The sequence below is a fragment of the Symphalangus syndactylus genome, chromosome 24 (genome assembly GCF_028878055.3).
Source record: "Symphalangus syndactylus isolate Jambi chromosome 24, NHGRI_mSymSyn1-v2.1_pri, whole genome shotgun sequence".
Classification (NCBI taxonomy): Eukaryota; Metazoa; Chordata; class Mammalia; order Primates; family Hylobatidae; genus Symphalangus; species Symphalangus syndactylus.
In genome coordinates, this window is record NC_072446.2 from 16,318,449 (window position 1) to 16,325,410 (window position 6,962).

The following is a 6,962-nucleotide window of genomic DNA, read 5'->3' on the forward strand; positions in this document are numbered from 1 at the left end:
CATTTTCCTTCAGAATTATGTGATCATTATGAGTGAGACTGGACACAGATTCCTTTGGTTCAACTCTCATCGCTGCCATTTATTAACTCTGTGGCATTGGGCTGGTTTAACTTAACCTTTTGAGGGTTTAGTTTTGTAATCTTTAAAATGGAGGTTATAACAGTGGTTATTTACTGAGCTGTTATTAAGTTTGATTAAACAATGTGTATTAGAATTTATCATGGTGCTTGCACATAGTAAGCATTTGATTGGTGTTTGCTATTGTTATTATTATCTAATACTAAAAAAGGTCACGTCTCTCCTTGTATGGACTGTATTCGAAATAGCGTTTTATCTGGCTGGGCGTGGTGGCTCATGCCTGTAATCCCAGCGCTTTGGGAGGCCGAGGCAGGCAGATCACAAGGTCAGGAAATCGAGACCATCCTGGCTAATATGGTGAAACTCCATCTCTACTAAAAATACAAAAAATTAGCTGGGTGTGGTGGCATGCGCCTGTAGTCCCAGCTACTCAGGAGGCTGAGGCAGGAGCCTCGCTTGAACCCGGGAGGTGGAGGTCGCAGTGAGCTGAGATCGTGCCACTGCACTCCAGCCTGTGACAGAGTGAGACTCCGTCTCAAAAAAAAAAAGAAAAGAAACAGTGTTTTGGAGGGAAAAGAAAGTTCAGACTGTTACTGTGTCTATTGTAGAAAAGGAAGACCTAAGAAACTCCATTTTGATCTGTACCCTGAACAATTGTTTTGCCCTGAGATGCTGTTAATCTGTAACTTTAGCCCCAACCTTGAACTCACAGAAACATGTGTTGTATGGAATCAAGGTTTAAGGGTCTAGGGCTGTGCAGGATGTGCCTTGTTAACAATATGTTTACAGGCAGTATGCTTGGTAAAAGTCATCGCCATTCTCCATTAACCAGGGGCACAATGCACTGTGGAAAGCTGCAGGGACCTCTGCCCACGAAAGTCTGGATATTGTCCAAGGTTTCTCCCCACTGAGAGAGCCTGAGATATGGCCTCATGGGAAGGGAAAGACCTGACCATCCCTCAGCCTGACATCCTTAAAGTGTCTCTGCTGAGGAGGATTAGTAAAAGAGGAAGGCCTCTGTCTCCCGCATGCCCCTGGGAACAGAATGTCTTGGTATAAAACCCGATTGTACATTCATTCTATTCTGAGATAGAAAACCACCCTGTGGCTGGAGGCGAGATAGGCTGGCGGTAATGCTGCTCTGTTATTCTTTACTACACTGAGATGTTTGGGTGGAGAGAAGCATAAATCTGGCCTATGTCCACATCTAGGCATAGTCCCTTCCCTTGAACTTGTGACACAGATTCCTTTGCTCACATGTTTTTTTTGCTGACCTTCTCCCCACTATCACCCTGTTCTCCTGCCACATTCCGCTTGCTGGGATAGTGAACATAGTAATCAATAAATACTGAGGGAACTCAGAGACCGGGGCTGGTGAGGGTCCTCCGTGTGCTGAGGGCCAGTCTCCTGGGCCCACAGTTCTTTCCCTATACTTTGTCTCTGTGTCTTATTTCTTTTCTCAGTCTCTCATCCCACCTGATGAGAAATACCCACAGGTGTGGAGGAGCAGGCCACCCCTTCAGTATTTTATTTATATATTTATTTATATTTTATTTAAGCATTTATACTATGACTCTTTTCCAAAAAGGATTGGAAGTTTAGCCAATATAGGCTTGCATTACTCTGCTAGGGCTGTCATAACAAAACACCACAGTCTGGGTGGCTTAAACAACAGAAATTTATTTTCTCATAGTTTTGGAGGGTGGAAGTCCAGGATCCAAGTGTTGTCATGAGTGGTTTCTGCTGGGTAAGATGTCAGGGCCCTGGCAATGGAAAGTGGTTGGCTTGCAGGTGGCAGGAAGAATTTACCAGCAACAGTACAGGTTTGAAAAGGAAAGTTTTATGTGATAGAAAGAACCCTGCAGCAGAGTAGAGCGGAGCACTTTCAGCAAGAGAGCACTGAGTGCCCTGTGGTGGATTTTCCTTAGGGCTATTTATGGACCTTAAAGCGGGAGCCTAAAGGTAATTTGGACCATATTCAGCACGTAGGTTATGATAAATGGTTACATTTCCAGACATTTTGGTGCCTTGACCTCAGTAAGGGTTGTGCAATGAGTTTTGACATGCCTGCATTCTGGAGATGTATAGAAATTCTAGTTACTTATAAATTTTCGGGAAAGAAGCCTGGTACTGAGGCAGGAGAATAGGGTCTGGAGGCAGAGAATCTAAGGACCTTCTAGAACTAAATCAAATGGAAACCCTTCAGCTATGATAGGAAATATCCTCACCATTTACATAGGGTGTACACTGAGTAAATGACTTTGTAACCTTACTTCATCCTCTTCATTTACATAGAGCGTACACCCAGTAACCAATGGAAACCTCTAGAGGGTATTTAAACCCCCAAAAATTCTATAACGGGGATCTTGAATGCCTATGCTCAGGCCTGTTTTCACCCTGTGGGGTGTACTTTCGTTTCAATACGTCTCTGCTTTTGTTGCTTCATTCTTTCCTTGCTTTGTTTGTATGTTTTGTCCAGTTCTTTGTTCAAGACACCAAGAACCTGGACACCCTCCACTGGGTACGGTACCAGATGTTGGCTTTAGCTAACAGGGAAGTCTAATTACTTCTGAATTCCTCAGACGGGGAGTTTTGCCTCTGGCTGGTCTGCTGGATCTTTGCTCTCCTCAGTTTCTTCTGAGGCCTCTCTCCTTGGCTTGCAGATGGCCACCTTCTGGCCACGTCCTCCCCTGCTCTTCTGTCTGTGCCTGCATATCCTCGGTGTCTCTCTGTGTGTTCACATTTCTTCTTCTTGTGAGGCCTTGAGTCAGGTTGGATGAGGGCCTCCCTTAACGACCTCATTTTTACTTAATCACCTCTTTAAAGGCCTAATCTTCCGATACATTCACATTCTGAGGTCCTGGGAGTCAGGGCTTCAGCATAGGCATTTTGAGGGGACACAATTCACCAAAAATAAAATCGTGAGCTCTCCATCCAGTTGAGCAGATGCTCCTCCTGGCCAAGGCGACTCCAGGGAAACCTGAAAAATGGAATTCCTGGTCGTGATAGGAAGGGAGGTCAGACATCCCATTATTCCCCCTCTCTTTTGGGGTTTAGGTACTACTGACCAACATTCAGAGATGATCAGACTGACAATGCAGACTCTTTGTGGCAATAAGATACCAAGTTCCTTCCTGGGATTGCATCATATGACAGATACCAGGCCCTGAAAGAAATAAAAATATTTCACTCCAAAATATATTGTATCATCATATTTTGAAATGGCTCTCACAGGGCCAATAGATTGAAATGACTTTGCAAAGCTGTCTTTTGTGGAGGAAATTTACATCTATATAGAATCTCCATTAATGCAACCAAGCTTTCCCTTTCTAGGTCTTTCCCTGGATCTAGGAGAGATTAACTGAAATTTTGACACCTTTAAGGTCTGAAAAGAGACATTTACCATCTATCCTCGCCACAAGCTGCTATGTCTGAGACTTCATCTACATCATAAGAATCTTGGCCTCCACGACCTCCTTAACTTAACTCAATCATTTTTTTCTACTGACTTCAAGTCTTTAGGCAAAGCTTAACTCTTTCAACCAATTGCTAATCAGAAAATCTTTGAATCTACCTATGACCTTCAAGCCACCCCTTCCCCCACTCCTTATTCCACCTCTTTAGGCTGAATGTAACATGTATTGATTTATGATTTTATCTGTAATTTCTGTCTCCCTAAACTGTGTAAAACCAAACTGTAACCCAACTGCCTTGCACACACTTCCTCAGAACCTCTTGAGACTGTTTCCCGTTCCATGTCACTCATATTGGCTCACAATAAACCTCTTTAAAATATTTTTCAGAATTTGATTGTTCTATTAATGTGCCAATAACAACAGTTTTGCAATAATATTAAATGTGGCTTATTTGTATCAAGTTCTGACAGGTGCTCCAAAGACTGGGCTGGTTTGTGAGATCACCTTAGTGATGGCGAATGGGTTCTGCTCCAGCTTCCCCATCTGCCTCCAAGCTGTAACAGAGATGCTAAGAATCCTTGGGAAGTGAAGAGACAGGCAGTGCAGGTGCCTTTGGAGAGGGTGGTTGTTGTGTCTCCACCGCACCTCAGGGCGATGGAGGCATTTCAGAGATTGACGAAAGTTTCCAGGAGTTTGAAGGATTTGAGACTGATGCCTAGATCCTGGTTTGAAAGTGCAAGAGTCCACAGCTGTGGCTGGCTAGGCAGCAGGTGGAGGGTGGGGTGGGACCTGGCTGCAATGAGGTTGATGGTGTGAAGCAGCGTGGGTTTCCTGTTGGTCATCTGCACACCTTGGGGTGTCTCAATCTTAGCACTATGGGTGTTTGTAAGCTGGAAAATTCTGTGTGTGTGGTGAGTGGTGGTGGCGGGGCAGGGGGGCTGTATTATTTAGCAGCATCCCTGGCCTCCACCTACTAGATGCCAGGATCACCCCCACCTGTTGTGACAACTCAAAATATCTCCAGATGTGACAAACATCCCCTGGAGGCAGAATGATCCTGGATTAGAAACACTAGTATATTCCATGAAAGTGGGTTAGACCAGGTGGACTTGAGATGGACTTTGGACAAGAGGACCCCTTGGGGAGGGGAGTGGGGAAGTGATTCTGTTACCAGAAGGGGGTCTCCATTCCAGTGCCCAAGGGTTCTTGGATCTTGCACAAGAAAGAATTTGGGGTGAGTCTATAATGTGAAAGCAAGTTTATTAAGACAATAAAGGAATAAAAGAACAGCTACTCCATAGACAAAGCAGCAGCATGAGCTGCTTGACTGAATATACTTCTGGTTATTTCTTGATTATATGCTAAACAAGGGGTGGACAATTCATGAGTTTTCTGGGAAAGAAGTGGAGATTTCCCAGAACTGAGGGTCCCTCCCCCTTTTAGACCATATAGAGCAATTTCTGGACATTGCCATGGCGTTTGTAAACTGTCGTGGTGTGGGTGGGAGTGTCTTTTAGCATGCTAATGCATTATAATGAACATATAATGAGCAGTGAGGATGACTAGAGGTCACTTTTATCACCATGTTAGTTTTGGCAGGTTTTGGCTGGCTTCTTTACTGCATTCTGTTTTATCACCAGGGTCTTTGTGACCTGTATTTTGTGATCCCAATCCTGCCAACATCTTATCTTGTCCTGTGGCTCAGAATGCCTAACCTCCTGGGAATGCAGACCAGCAAGTGTCAGTCTTGTTTTACCCAGCCCCTATTCAAGATGAGTTGTCCTACTTTGAATGCCTCTGACAGTTCTCTAAAGGGGAGGACCACTTGGGTTCACTGAAGCCCAGGAGGAGAGCTGTGTGGTCAACCAGAGTAGGGGGAAGGCACCACTCATGTCCAGGGCAGTGCAGGGAGAGCTCTCCAGGGAGGGAGGTGGGTTGGGGAAGAGGGAGTCCCTGAAGGACCTACTCTATGAGTAGATGACTTGGCATCTGGAATCTGCCTCCCCCAGCAGGTACCAAGGCCAAAATAAAAGTGTAATAATCCTGTGAGATGTCTCCGCCCTTCTTCAAGTGAGGGAGGAGCCAGGACAAGTCGAGGGAGGAACTGGACAAAGTCATGTGACTGCCAAGCAGCAGACAGGCCCAGCCCAGAAGGAAGAGACATTTCCATTGGCTTCAATTATTATTTAAAATTAGGACTGACTGGGTCTTTTTTTATCCAAGAGGGACAGAAAGAATTTTGGAGCCTGTTTTAAGCTTCATTTAGGGACAGAGAGAATGTATTCAACAGAAGGAAGTAAAGAAGTTGTAAGAGAGAATACATTTGCTTTGCTGCCTATACTCTGCTGAGCTCTTTCAATAAATGGGGTCAGGAGAAATCGCAAAAGACTCTGAAATGGACCAAAAAAACAAGTCCTGTCTAGAACGCTCCACTCCTCTGGATTACTTGTGCCTTTTATTGCCTTTGAGCTATTTTTTTTTTTTTTTTTTTAACTAATAGTTAATTTGAATTACTTAACTCTGTAAGTTGTAGAAAGTTGAGAGACATGCAAATGAATTTTGTCCAGTGAAGCACAATTAATTACTGCCCTGGGGATAGAGACTATTTTTATGTCTATTGGTGAGGTCTGTGTATGTTCTTTCAATTCTCCTTTGAAACAGTGATCCCATCTTATTGGTTCCCTCATTAACTAAGGAGTTAAGTAAATCTTTGATCACACATTCCTTTTATATTTGTGTAAAAGTCACGATTTTGCTTGTTGAGACAAATGATCCTTTAACAATTCATAGCATTTTAGGTTAACCCGGGTTCTGAGATTTTAGTTTTCATATTCATTGCCTTAGGCTGCAAGCTGAGATCCCAAAGTGCCTACGCTTAAATATAGCTGTTTGAACAAACTATATACTTAAAAAGTGCCATTGTTCTTGAGAAAGGGGCTTAGTGAGAGTCTCTCAGATGCCTGCACTTGATTTACACAGCGATGACTTGCACAGGGAAGGACGGGTTCACCAAAAGGCACCGTGACTTGGTTTTGTCCTCACCAATTTTTCCCTGAAATAACATTTGTGCACATTTACTTGCTTATTTTTTTAACTGGATCTCTTCACTTCAACTCTTCTCAGAAAAGAGTTTTACCACAGGGATGCTGTCATCTTCATGGGTCTCAGAAAATTGAGGCCAAGCCTCTTGGACACTTGGCCTCTGGAACAAGCAGCGGGATGTAGGAAAATCCATTTGACATCCTGCTGGTACCTCAGGTTGACCCCAATGAGATGCCAGCCATTAGAGTGTGTGGTTAAAGCCCAAGAACCCAGCAACGTGGGCTTGTAATTGGTCCTAGATTTTTGTTCTAAGTAGCCAATTATCTCAGTAATTCATGCTAGGGACCTCTTGAAATGACAACCTGAATTTTATTGAAGCCTGTAATTTGTGCATTATTTTTAAAAGGAAAGACATTAGTGGTTGGC